Source organism: Biomphalaria glabrata, chromosome 1, assembly GCF_947242115.1.
Source record: "Biomphalaria glabrata chromosome 1, xgBioGlab47.1, whole genome shotgun sequence".
NCBI lineage: Eukaryota > Metazoa > Mollusca > Gastropoda > Planorbidae > Biomphalaria > Biomphalaria glabrata.
The window spans coordinates 60014490-60028957 of NC_074711.1; the positions used below are offsets into that span (position 1 = coordinate 60014490).

Sequence of the window (14468 nt, forward strand, 5' to 3'; positions counted from 1 at the left end):
CTTGACTTTTGACTCCTCCTTTGTTATCGCTTACAACAAGAAATGTTTGCTTTTTTGTTGTTGTTGTTGTTGTTGTCTTTTATGTTTCTTTGTTGTTGTATTAGCCAGCTGTTTTTTGTTCTTTTACGACAGAAATTTTCTTACGTTTTTAATTTTGTTTGTCTGTTGTACTTGCTTACATATGTCGTACGTATATATATATGAAGATAAGTTAGGTGTGATTTTGATATACTTAAACATGTATAACATGAGTTAATGTAATTATTCTATATTTCTGTATGACTTTAACGCAGGTATTTTGCTTCAAAGTAAATTTATTCCCTCGCTATCAAGTATGAGAATGACTAAATGCTGCCCAAGGCTGTAGCTTGTTTCCTTGTTGCATGATGGGACATGCGGTCTACTTTTTTGTTTTCACTAGTCACACGGACGCACTAGCGGATCCAGAACTTTGGAGTGGGGGGGGCGATTTTTTTCCAAACCCTAACCCTAACGCCCAGTAAACCCTAACCCTACGCATAAACGTGCATACAGAGCGCGCGCGCACACACACACACACACACACGCGCGCACACACACACACACACGCACACACACACACACACATATATATGTATATATATATAAATATGAGAATAAAAAAAGCAGCATTTCTCAACCTTCGGCGAAAAACAAAACAACTGGGGCAGCGCTATAAGGTTCTCTGGTGAAGTTCGGGGCGAAGCCCCGACGCCATAAGCGTTTTCTTGCTATTTTCACTGCAGAAACGCATTCTCCTGACAAGTACAGCTCATTATTCATCAATGGATTTCGGGGCGAAGCCCCGACCCCATAAGCGTTTTCTTGCTTTTTTGACTGCAGATACGCATTCTCCTGACAAATACAGCTCATTATTCATCAATGGAGTTCGGGGCGAAGCCCCGACCCCATAAGCGTTTTCTTGCTTTTTTGACTGCAGATACGCATTCTCCTGACAAGTACAGCTCATTATTCATCAATGGAGTTCGGGGCGAAGCCCCGACCCCATAAGCGTTTTCTTGCTTTTTTGACTGCAGATACGCATTCTCCTGACAAGTACAGCTCATTCTTCACAATGTAGTTCGGAGCGAAGCCCCGACGCCAAAAGCGTTTTCTTGCTTTTTTCACTGCAGAAACGCATTCTCCTGACATCTACAACTCATTACCCATAAATGAAGTTCGGGGCGAAGCCCCGACGCCAAAAGCGTTTTCTTGCATTCTTCTCTGCAGAAACGCATTCTCCTGACATCTACAACTCATTACCCATAAATGAAGTTCGGGGCGAAGCCCCGACGCCAAAAGCGTTTTCTTGCATTATTCATTGCAGAAACGCATTCTCCTGACCTGAAGCTCATTATTCATACTATTAAAAAACGACCTTTCGAATAATGTTGGACTTGAAAAATATTCTAATTTGAATTTATAGGCCCATAATACATTGCAAATAAAACCGATTTGTTCCTTGAAAAGATAGGATACCCCACGTATTTAGATTTTTGCTTTGAGTATCGCCGCCGAAAAAAAACTTATTCGATAAATAGTATTCATGAAAACTATAGTATAAATTGTGAGTTATAGTCCCAAATTTTTTTAGCTAGAAAAATATCAGATTGAGTAAAGGTTGGGAAAAGGTGACTATGAAAATGTCATTTGAGTTTAGAACTCATCTCAATCATGACTCTTATACTGAAAAATTTCGTTTGAATTCTACCTTTTCCAATGCAAAGTCTTTCTTAAAATACTTATGATAACTTCATGTGAAATTACAAAAACTCTGTCTGGAAATGGGAATGGCGGTAGAGTGAAAACGATTAATCCTCGTTCCTTTACTAATTTCTGCTAAAGATTGCATTTGGCATTAAAGAATAGGTATGGGGCGACTCGATATAAGAATTTAATTTATAGTATATATAAATTATATTAGTGACAGATTTTTTTAATTTTGTAATTTCTTAACTATAATACAAAAAGAAAAAGTATTGATTTGTCCGATGGGGGAAATGCGATTGCATGTATCGCCCCTCCCACCTGGTACAACCCTTTTTCATTTAAATTTACTAATGATACAATTTGAGATTAGAGTGTGGTACGACATATTTACAATGGGTCACTTATCAATACGTAGTTTATATTATATAGATATTCAACTTATTTTATTCAAAAACTATGATTCTCCACAAAAATAGGACCGCCCCCCCCCCAGCACTCAGAGGGCTAGAGTGGGGAGGGCAGTACATGCAATCGCCCCCCCTCACCCCACCAGAAAGGGAGCGACATAATATAAAATTTATATATTAGTTCAACTAATTTTGTTCACAAACTATGATTTCTCCATAAAAACGGACCGCCCCCCCCCCCCACTCAAAGGGTTTAGGTGGGAAGGGCAGAAGAGGTATTCGTCCCCCCCCCCCACCAATCGGCAAACAAGGAACGACATAATATAAAGATCGGTTAAAATATCAATAACAAGTTACAAGGATATATATATTTGATTGATTTGTTAGCAGGCTGTGATTTCTACCAATTTCTACCACTCGAAAGTTTATGGTGGGGGGGGGGGGGCGAATTGATGCCATCGCCCCCTCCCGACCCTACCAAATCGGCCAACATACTAGAGGGGGGGGCGAAATAATCTAAAAATAGGTTGAAATATAAATAATTAGTATATCCTATACTCTTAAGCGAGCAATTCTTGTATGTATGTATGTATATATATTTATATTTATATATATATATAAATTTTATTTCGAAAACGGCTCTAACGATTTTCTTTAAAAGTTCACGGTATGTGCATAATAGTGAGAAAAAAATTCTCAACTCATTGGCCACATCGGGAAAACTCAAGGTCGATCGTTATATCGGTTTGAAAATGGCTCATTATCGAAAAATTTATTTTGGCTAGAATGTTTTATGAATGAAATTTTCTATATGACGTCAATGGGAAAAAAAAACTTGACACCGCTTACGTCACTAGGCTCACAGCAGTACACTAAGACATTTCTTCGCAAACAAGAAAAAGTTTTAATGATTCAATTGGCGTAATTAAACATTTGCGCACCATCTTAATTTACATTGATCCATTATGAAACTATGTAAGAAAAATAATGAAATATCTTTATGTATGATTAGTTATTGTGTTTTAAAGGCTTTATAAATTGTTTACACTTGAATTGCGTACACCCGTAGGTAGCTTTTACTTTGTTATTATTTTGCTGGTGAATTATTGCAATGTGTTTAAGCTTCGAAGTCTGCTGTCCAATACCAAAACGTAGGAAATGGTCATAACACAGCTTATCTATGCCTTACTTGCACAATCAGGGCCGGCCCTAACATTTGCGTGGCCCTATGTGAAAAAAATGAGGATTGCGCGTGGACCAGTAAGGGTATTGATAAGGATAATAAGTGAACATAAAGATTTTGTATTAGAAAATAAATTCGTATTTGCATTACATTTTTATTAAATGAAAGCTGACGATGCCGTTTTTTTATATTACGCGTAGGACTGGCGTTTACCATATTGATTGACACCCCAAAGTGACAATTTTGTCTTTTTAAGGACATTTTTATGAGTTTCAGGAGATTTCCAGGAGCTCCTTGAAAACAAGGAGACCACGGGAACCCTATTATAAATTATAATGGTTTAATTTAATAATTTACACCTAGAATTAGCGCGGGGCTTTTGAACCTTCGGGGTCCACCACTGTGACAGCATAGGCCTAGGGCTGGCCCTGATGATATCCAGCTCGCGGTCAACGAATTTTCATCACGCTGCTGCCTTTTTTTTTATTTGTTAACCTATAAACCTCGGTAAAACAGAAGTCATGTTCCAATAGTCACCCAATAAAACCTACTCAGCCCAAAGATCACTGCCATAGACATCCCTTAAAGTGGTAGATAACTTCACATTATCTGGGAAGCATTGAATCAATTGACGCATTGCTTTAAAGAGAGTTTGAAATGTGATCATGGATAGTCGTACTTTTGGACGCCTCCAAGCGAGAGTGTGGCGAAATAAATCGCTCGCCTGTCTACGAAAATAAGTGTCAACCAGTATTCTCTCAACTCATCTATGTGGATCTGAGACATGAGTACTTTATAGAAAGCAACTAAGACTTCTTGAACGACTTCACCAAAGACCACAATACAAACAGCGATATTCTTGCAAAATGGTATGAAATTCGAGTCTGAAGATAAGTGAGGAATGCAGTATTTCCCTTTGCTGTGCAGCCCCAACTTTGACCTACATATTTTGCCACATCCAGGGCAAGCATAACCATTGTCCGCAGGTGGCCGATTTAGATTTTCCTTTTCGCCGTCTGCGTTTGTTCTCGGGAGCAGATTTTCTTTTTGTCTCAAATGTGTATCCCGCGGCCTTCGTGAGAGACCTCCAGCTGTCTCGTTCGGAGGCCACATACAACCAGGTGCTCTCTTCTATGTCAGCCAAGAAAAGTTGACGACTAAGCTGGTCTTTGAAGAATTTCCGTGGAGCGCTTCTGTCACGTCGACCACATTTTAGCTCACAAAAAAAGACTGCCTTTGGCATTCGTTCGTCTCCCATACGGGATACGTGCCCTACCCAGTGCAACTGTCGGACCATAAGAAGTCCCTCTATACTGTCCATACCGGCGTTGGCAAGGACATCGCTGTTTGTAGTGCGGGTCCTGCCACCGTATGTCCATGATGGAGCGCAAGCATCTTTAATGAAAGCACTCAAGAAGTCTTAGTTTTTTCTGTAAAGTGTCCATGTCTCAGAGCCATAATGAATATACTAATTGCAGTATTAAGTGTCATGAAGTAACCATTTTAGAAGTTATACTGCAAAGACTTTCTTACAAGCCTATAATAGTCCAATAGTTCTACATGAAAGAAGCAATGTAAAACGTTAAGACGTGAGCTGTGGTTTTCTATAGGGACTTACTATTCTTATCGCCATGTACAATTACATTGAGAACTGAAAGAACTAAAAAGCAACTCTTCGGATTGATAGTGTTTACCCGATAGTTCATTTTCGTAATTACAACAATATTCCCAAAATAACTTCGGGTAAATATCCTTCCTTAACAAATTATTCATCCGAGCGATGCTCGGTCACCTGATATTATTTTTAACATAAGTAATAAATTCGTATACAAATTGTGTGAATCCTATACTAAAGTTCGGGGGGGGGGTCGGCCGAGTGGGGGGGGGCGATCGCCCCTACCGCCCCCCCCCCCTGGATCCGCCAGTGCACGGACGAGGTCATTATCTAATAAACACTCGCATTAATTAAACATAAAGTATTATTATTATTATCTTACAGTCTTTCTTAGGCACTCAATAGTGTTGTTGTAACGTGGTAACAAGAGACTGTTGCCTTTGTCTCCGTGACGCTCATTTTTACCAGGAACATTCTCGAGGATTGACTTGAGCACCGTGACATGTTGTACTCACCTGCTTGACATCGTCATGACCTTCTTTCACCTCTCCTCGCTTATTTAAGACAATTGACTGATTTAATTATTTCTACTAGGACCCTAGCCAGGCCCCGAACAAGAAGCGCTGACCTCAACAGCTACAATTAGACTAGACGACCTCCAATGTCCCCCCCCCCCACCACTACCCAAGTCAACTCACCCAACATCTACGATCTAATCAAGGCGAGGATCGCTCGAGGGCCGAAGTGAAATGCTTAAAAAGAAATGGGGGTGAGGGGAGGCAAATCGCTGAAGGGAGAGGAACTGAAAAGGGTCTAAGAGCAGGGGCGAGATGGTCCGGGAGAAGACAGTCCTTGAGAGAACCTTATGTCCGCTGTAAAGTACTCATGTAATGAGGCGAACAAAAAGCCCGCCCCTCTCCTCCTATTCAAACTCTTTCCACCTCCTACCACACACACATCCACACGGAGAGGAAGCTAGTGCCATATGGCAGTGGGGAGGGTCACATGTGTGCCGGGACGTGCTCGACTTGTCCAGCACAGGGTGAGCAGGTTGAGGGCACGTGAGCTCTCGTGAGCGGCACGGCCTGCTAGAGTTTTAATCAAAGCGCCGTTCCATCGAAAGATGAACAAGGGGACTGGGGGAAGGGGGCGAGAGACGGAGGAAGCTGGGGTGCTAAGTAGACAGAAAATATTGCCTTCAGCGCCCTTCTCTCGCAATACCCACTCATTCACGCCCATCCTCCACTCCCAGCCCTCTTTTTCTGCCCTCAAATCGTCGCCATATTTTACCGATCGAACATGTCCTGTAAGGCCTTTATCCTTTACCCCACCCATCTCCTATCAATCAAATCTTATGGAAAGATAATTCTAAATATAAGAGAAAGAAGTGGCAACGGGGAGGGGGGGGGGAGAATTCAATGTGACTTTAGGTCGAGTAAGGTCAAGTGCAAATCTAGGAACAATAGAGTTCACGCCGCTGCGTCTTGTTTATTTAATGCTCAGGTTGGTCTGTAAGGGAAGTAACTCCCCCCCTACCCCCTCCTTTTTTTTTTCTTGCTGTTTCGGACCAATGAATGTTCCCTCTAGTGTACCACGTCAAGGTCAGCGTAACGTGACCTTTAGAGTGCATATTAATCATTGAGATGAAGGAATTATGAGACTCGGAAGGCACAAGACAAGCACACGGCCTTCCAATGGTAGACTGCTGGGCATATGGCTCGTCTTTCACTCTGGATTCCTCGGAGATATCAATACATGATTTTCGTTTATACATTAATTAATGTTCTATCACTAGCAAGAGTACAAAACTTTAAAAAGGGCAATAAATCCAATTAGTTTTGGGAGCAATATAGTATAATTTTTGAAAAAAAAATATCTTGCTATATAAGTTCTAGTGAATTAAATTATAAAATATTCTAGAAATATATGAATTTCTGTGTGCATTTGAGGAAGCAGTAGCCTACAATTAGGTTCAGGGTTACTATAAGGTTTAGGGTTACAATTAGATTTAGGATATTAATAAGACTTTATGTTACAATTATGTGTAGGACTTAGTATTAACGTTCAGAATATTATCAGCAGAGTTTGTACTAATTAGAGTATTTAAGTTTGATTCAGTTTGTAACCAACGAAATGTGTTACTCCTATTGATTATATCGGTAATTCCATAATGAATTTTCCAGTGGTTTAGGGACACAATTTTCGATGTATAATTATGTTGTGCATGTTTACCATTTCTAAAGCGCCTTAACAAACTGTTGGGTAAAATACCAAATCACATAAGAATGACCACAGAGGACAAGCATCATACCAAATCACATTAGAATGACCACAGAGGACAAGCATCATACCAAATCACATTAGAATGACCACAGAGGACAAGCATCATACCAAATCACATAAGAATGACCACAGAGGACAAGCATCATACCAAATCACATTAGAATGACCACAGAGGACAAGCATCATTGCAAACATTGAGATATCAACATAAACTTCTCTTAGAAAAGTTTACTGGCCAGATGGCGAGTGTAAACTTTGTTAACATCGACTGAAATATTAGTATTAGTATTATTGGAATTACTATTAGTTAATACTACACTTCAGTGACTTTGGTTTCAGTAAAGGACAGCTTAAGACTTTGGTTTCAGTATAAGGCAGATAAAGACTTCGGTTTCAGTATAAGATTGTTAAAGATTTTGGTCTCAGAATAAGACAGATAAAGATTTTGGTTTCAGTAAAAGATTATTAAAGATTTTGGTCTCAGTATAAGACAGATAAAAACTTTGGTCGCAGTATTTTAAAAAATCATTAGGCTTATCTAAGGGGAAGAACTCCTCACTTACAACTACATATCACAATAAAGTATTTTCCCTTTTTCAAATATCAAAAAAATAATTAATTGACTGATTCCTTCATTTTTAAATGGATTCATAATGATGATTCATTAATGAGTTGAAATAAGCTTTGTAACTAGCTAAAGACTTTCGTCTCAGTATTGGGCAGCTAGAGTGAGTTGTCAACCAACAGGTCTCACCTTGGCGTAGTTCTAATTGCGAGACGTGAGCAAAAGTAACAGGGACAACGCGTGCACGTGAAAAGTGCTACTTCTGTAACAGGGATGACGCACCACGTGACTGTGTTACTCGGGTCGTGGGGATGTGTTAGAGATGAAGGTCAAAACAAAATGGAAGAGATCAAGAGACGGGAGAAACGAGGGAGAGGTTGAAAAGAACAAAACAAGCCACAAATATTTTTAACATATATTTTTTTTAAGACAAAGACTATATTTAGTAAAGGGAGAGCACCGATCACTCGCTTTCATATCTCTCAATATTGCAAGTTTTATCTCCTCTTTTTATTTGAATTTTATTTTATTTGAAACAAAATTAATTAATGACCACTAATTGGTTTACTAGTTGGTTAATTTTTTTATTGGTTACACGGCATCGACATTGTCATTGACAATAAACAATTGTGAGAAACTTCTACTTGATCCGACAACGGGAAGTGGGAGGGGAAAAGTGTAAAAGAATCCACTTTTGGCACCCGGACAGACAAACGGACTAAGTAAATAAAAATATGTAAAAAAAAAAAAAACTGCGGGAAATTCGCTACTTTAAAGAGTTTTCCTGTGACTTGAATGTGAAATGAATTCATACAGCATACATGATTTAAATGACTTCAGCTATTTAAGAGAATGTCTTCATCGGAATCCGACTAACTGTTTATAGCAATATAACGGTAGGTGGTTCAAATTCGAGTCTAGAAACTGACAACGTGTTAGCTGGGGCAATTTAATGACCTTCCTAGCATCCCATAGGAGTACATGGAAATAAAGAGAGAAAGCGAATGGGATTTAAACACGATACAACCACGCTTGAGAAGAGAGTGCAACCACAGCTTTTTTGTTTTTTGTTTGTTTTTTTGCAATACCAATCAAAGGATGTCCTTTACTCTAAACAGTTTTCTCAGAGCGCGTAACGTCATTGTTGTTGTTTTGTCGCCTTTGTCCTGGGGGGCTAAATTGTTGAGAAAAAAAAGTGTTCTTATAGGACCTCCTAGATGTAAATGGAAATGAGTTAAACGTGTAAATCTTTATCTTTGTACTTTAGGAGCCAATGAGATGTGTTGGAAATGGGGAACAACTCTATATGTATCTATCTAGAGACAATCAAAAGGTCTGGTTTTATTTACCACTATCTAAAAATACTTTTCTTTGCTTGTTCCTAAATAACTTTACATTTTTGACCGGCGACTCTCTCTCTCTCTCTATCTCTCTCCCTTTCTCTCTGTCTCTCTCTCTCTCTCTCTCTCTAACAGTTCTGAATGTTTTGTCCTCTTCGATAAATAATATTTTATTGCCAGTAACATTAATTTTTTTTATTTACTAAATTTTTTTTTTTTTTCATATTTCCCTAGGAACAAAAGTTGTGTCTCCAAGTCCTGTTGATTTCTGTCATTATCTTCTATATAATTCTTAGGCGATTGAATTAAAAATCTTTTGGCTGGCCAATATGACACTTTAATATGACACTTTAATATCAAACGTTTATTTTTTTTTATTGCAAGTTGAGTTTCTTATATATTTAAGTTTTTTTTTTTTTTTTTTTTTTTGTAATAATAATAGCAAAAATAATTTTTTAATAGTTAATATTTCACTGAAGGATTCAAAAGTCTTTCCGTCCGGAACTCTTATATAAACAAGAGTTGTCCAATGTCCATTTAAGACTTATTGGCTACAACTGATGTAGCTGAAGGTGAGGTCTGGAATAAATAACAACCTTTTGTTTTCAGTCAGACGGACATTGACAGTACGCGCGTCATGAACCGAATCAACGGGAAAGCATGTCAAGAGGTAGCAGTGAGGTTTTAATATGCATTTAGGGAAGAAGTTTCAAAGGGCCGGATAGAGTCAAGGGCAGGATATGGCCCTTGGCTAGTGGGTAGTTGGTAGTAAATGTCTCCTGTCACACATACTCAGGTTAAAAAAAAATTGTTCACAGTTTTGCTCTTGCCACTCACCTCGTTCTGTTCTTGTACTCTGTTCACGTCCCTATCAAGCACCAATAGCATCGATTATTTTAAAATGAAATACGTAGCTTGAATACTATCATTTCTCCATCTATCGTGACCTCCGAAGTTGTCGTATCTATGCGTGCATTGCAATTTTCATTCTATTTATTCTTTTTTTTTCCAACTAAAGAAGTTCAAAGTTCACAATTTAGTCATTTCGCGGTAGATCTAAAATTCTGTAGAGCTTTTAGAAGCTTCATCTTGATTTAATGTATCTACAAATCAAGTGCTAACAGTAATGGCAAACGCGCTCATTTCATGACTAAATTTGATCAATGTATTGATTATCGTGGAACTCTGTGTTTGATTTATACACAAATTTCTTATTAGAAATAAACAATGTCTGTCTTTGAGTTCTAGAATCATATTTTATTCAAGTTGAAAGGGGATTAAATTGTTCATAAAGTTTAGATCATTTTGTTCAGATGTAAATACAGGTGCCCACAAAATACTTTTGGGGTTCCATTCGAGCTAATGTCTTCCAGTTAACGACTTACCGGTAACTAATTTTAACCAATAAATGGATCTGTATCTACTAACTTCTTACATTGTACCTTGAAACCATGAAAGAAAACTATAGTTTTGAAACATAATCAAAGTATTTCTGTATCTTGGTTCATTATCACATATATATATAGATTCTGGATTGTTGATAAACAACAATTGGTTTGTAACATAGTTCTAGACGCCCTAGGATCGGAAATATTTTTAATATACACTAAACCACAATATTTTTAAAAATATAAATGATTTTTATGGATAGAGTATTGACAATATACACTACTAAACATTAATTACATTTTTAACAAATGAGTCGTTTTCATCTCTTTGTTTAGAACAGTCTAAAAATATCATCGTCGCCATGTGTAGCATTTCTTATAAGAACTAGATATTAGTAATTATACACTCATTAAAGACAATTAATCATAACTAGCTAATAACTAAATTATCTGCAATATGGAATAATTTTTTAAGATTATACGATTTATATATATATATATTTAGTAAGACTTTATGTTTGTGCTGAAAAGATGGACTATCAACAAAAATAAAAAAAACCTATTTGTTTCATTTGCGCCATATTGAAAAATGTTGTCATGTCTACTCCAGGCGTATTCCACAAATAGCCTAATATTGTATTCATATCTTTAGGTCGGTATTTTTTTTCCAATATAGATAGCAGTTAGAGAAAAACTTTATTTCGCTTATCTGGGATTATAGTTAACAGGTGGATGAGTCTAGCGTACAGGCCCTACTACGGGAGGGATTATATTTAGTAGTTTGGAGATACACTTCCTGTTATTAATAATGATGCGTTGTTTGCGTCTGCATGTCAAAGAACAAAGCAATAAACCAAATACAAAGGTAAGGATAAGAGAGATACATGAATTCTGTTCAAATACCAGAGAGTGGAGGAGAGATAGATTCGATGACAGGTAGGAGATCGAACTGATATCTACATAATGAGATCACAAGATAACTGGATAGATAGATAGATAGATAGATAGATAGATAGATAGATAGATAGATAGATAGATAGATAGACAGACAGACAGATAGATAGATAGATAGATAGATAGATAGATAGATAGATAGATAGATAGATAGATAGATAGATAGATAGATAGATAGATAGATAGATAGATAGATAGATAGATAGATAGATAGATCGACAGACAGACAGACAGACAGGCAGACAGATAGATAGATAGATAGATAGATAGATAGATAGATAGATAGATAGATAGATAGATAGACAGACAGACAGATAGATAGATAGATAGATAGATAGATAGATAGATAGATAGATAGATAGATAGATAGATAGATAGATAGATAGATAGATAGATAGATAGATAGATAGATAGATAGATAGACAGATAGACAAATAGATAGACTCACCTGTTGATTTCCTTGCAGTAGAATGACTTGAGCCTCCTTTTGTCAAATGATTAGCTTCTATGGCAACGGAATGACTTCCTGTTTACCGCTAGTGGTCATTAGTCTATTTTGTCTTTTTCTTTTTTTCACTTTTTAAAATGTTAATGTTTTAAAAATATGTTTGCGCTATCTTAGCAACCAACTTAAAAGAACAAAATTGTCAACAAACCACTTGCCAACTTTTAAGAAAATAATCCAAAAGAAATGTCTCCATCATTGAAATGAAATCAACTGTTTCATTCAAATTTTGACTCAGAACAACGCATGGACTCATAGGACATGAAACAGTTTGTTAAGAATAACAGTTGATATGCAAAATCAATTTAAATCCAACAAGTTCTCAAGTGAAATTCTTTTTCTCAAAATTTTTCCTGAGCTATTTAAAATCCATCTGTATCTTTCTTGTTATTAAGTTATTTTTTTTTTATATTTTTTTTTTCTAGTTTTTACAATCGACTAAAATGGATAACTTTAAGGGGGTGAAATAAAGAAGCGCCTAGAATAATCTGGAAAAGTTGTTACTAGAAAACACCGGAAGGGTCACTGTGGAAATGGGAAGGCACTTTAAAAGCCGATGTCCCCAAACTGCAGAAGTGATCAGATCCTGTTAACTGGAGACTGGCACTACTAACTGCCGACCCGTGGAGCGCAAGAGTTTAAAAAACAAAACAACGTCTGGAAGCTAAGGGATGCCGATTGGTGGACGCTCAGTACACTTTCACGGGATCGAACGCGGGAGGGGGGAGGGGGAGTCATACTCTATCCTTATGGTGTTTACACCAGTTGACTAAGATTACTGTTACAATCAGATGGGGGATGGGGGGGGGGGGGGTTCAAGCCAGAATCACACGACGTAGAAAAAAAGGTGATGGGGGGGGGGGGAAGACTATTTCAAGGGAATGGTTGACAGTGTCCTTGTCGGTCACAGCACAGAGGAAGTGGGCGTGGCTTGCCGGAAGTTCGGCCATCACGTTTGTGACGCTCCGCCTGGCGGGGGAGTCAGGCCCAGCCCACTGTGAGGGACAGGGTTTGCGTATTGATCTAGCGCTAGAATGTTACAGAAGGATCTAGTCGTGAAAAGAGGGGGGCGATGAACTGTCATAGCATCTAGTACTCTAGGCGGTCGTAGCGCCTGTCGATGAGGCAAGATGACAGGAAAGAGAGAGAGGAGGGGGGGGGGAGAGGGAGAAGAAACGAAGACCAACTCTGGAACATGACATTTGTGCTGGTACAGTTAGGCTGGATGTCGGGGTGTGTGGGGGGGGGGGGGAGGGGTAATTCTGGAGCCAGTGATCTCTTTGAATCAGTTCCAGAGAAACTAGATCTAGTCAACAATGTCTTTAACTCTCTCTCTCTTTCTCTCACTCTCCGTGTCTCTCTCTCTCTCTCTCTCTCTCTCGTTTCTCTTTTATTGATTGTTTCGATTTCTAAGTATATAAATCTCTACACGCTCTTTCTCTCTCACTTTCCCTCTATCTATCTATTTCTATCTCTTTCTCTCTCACTCTCCCTCTATCTAATCTATTTCTATCTCTTTCTCTCTCTTTCTCCTTCTCTCCGTTCCTCTAATTTCTATCACTCTTTTAAATGTTCTCTTATCTCTGCATTTGTCTTCTAGTACATACATAGGACTCGGACATAGGACTAGAGTGCGTTTTTTTTTTACCCACATTTAGTCAAGATTAAGATGAATATATAGTGGGGGGTTTTTACTTCATTTTCATCCTTCGTTATTGCAATACCTCTATTCATGTCACAACTTCATAGAAGGTGGGGGATGGAACATGGACACGAATCTCGAAAACGGCTCTTACGATTTTCCAATACATTTTAACAGTTGATGTACATTTCTGAGAAAATAATTACTAGCTCGTTGGTCACAATAATTTTTCAAAGTAAAAAAAAAAGAAAGAAATTTACATTTGGCTACAGAACTAGGTCTAGATCTAGAATTCTAGATCCAACATTGGTTTTGAAAGGACTATCGCGTTCTTGAAAGTTGAAAGTGCTATCGCGTTCTTAAAAGGACTATAGCTTTCGGGAATTTCCGAGTGTAAGGCTTTATTGATTCAAGATTTTAAAAATATATTTTTATTTTTTTTCCGCCTCGTTGTTGTGGACGGCCGTTGCATTGTAGCACCAAACTGTGGGTAGACAACTCCACCACTGCAGGCGTATTATATCTTAACTTGTACAGTTTGAATAACTTCTTAGTGAACCTAACTATTATTTTACTATTGACAAAATCAACTTAATATGAAATGAAAATTAATATAATAATAGACTTGAGTAATGATATAAATAGTATTTTAAACAAAATCTATCTCACTACAATAACACTTTTCAGTCTCACGTTCCGGAGTCGTCTGTCCTACACAAGACAGCTGACGACAATGCCGCTCATACTGCACCATTCACAACCAATCGCTAATCTCTTCCCACCGTCACCATAGAAACACACACACATACACACTCTATAACAATCGTCTTTTAATTTAGATCTCAAAGCGACTTTAAA

The 14468-nt window shown here is 37.9% G+C and overlaps 1 protein-coding gene across 2 annotated transcripts in view; it reads right to left on the reverse strand.

Moving 5' to 3' along the window:
* LOC106052199 (SKI family transcriptional corepressor 1 homolog-B-like) overlaps nucleotides 1-12664 on the reverse strand; it is a 45262-nt gene extending 32598 nt beyond the window's left edge. The window contains exon 1 of one of the 2 annotated variants that reach the window (XM_013207512.2): nucleotides 11912-12664. The gene's annotated coding sequence lies outside the window, so the exon portion shown is untranslated. The remainder of the gene's footprint in view (nucleotides 1-11911) is intronic. The other variant, XM_013207511.2, reaches the window with a different exon arrangement.
* Between the last annotated feature and the right edge of the window lie 1804 nt (nucleotides 12665-14468).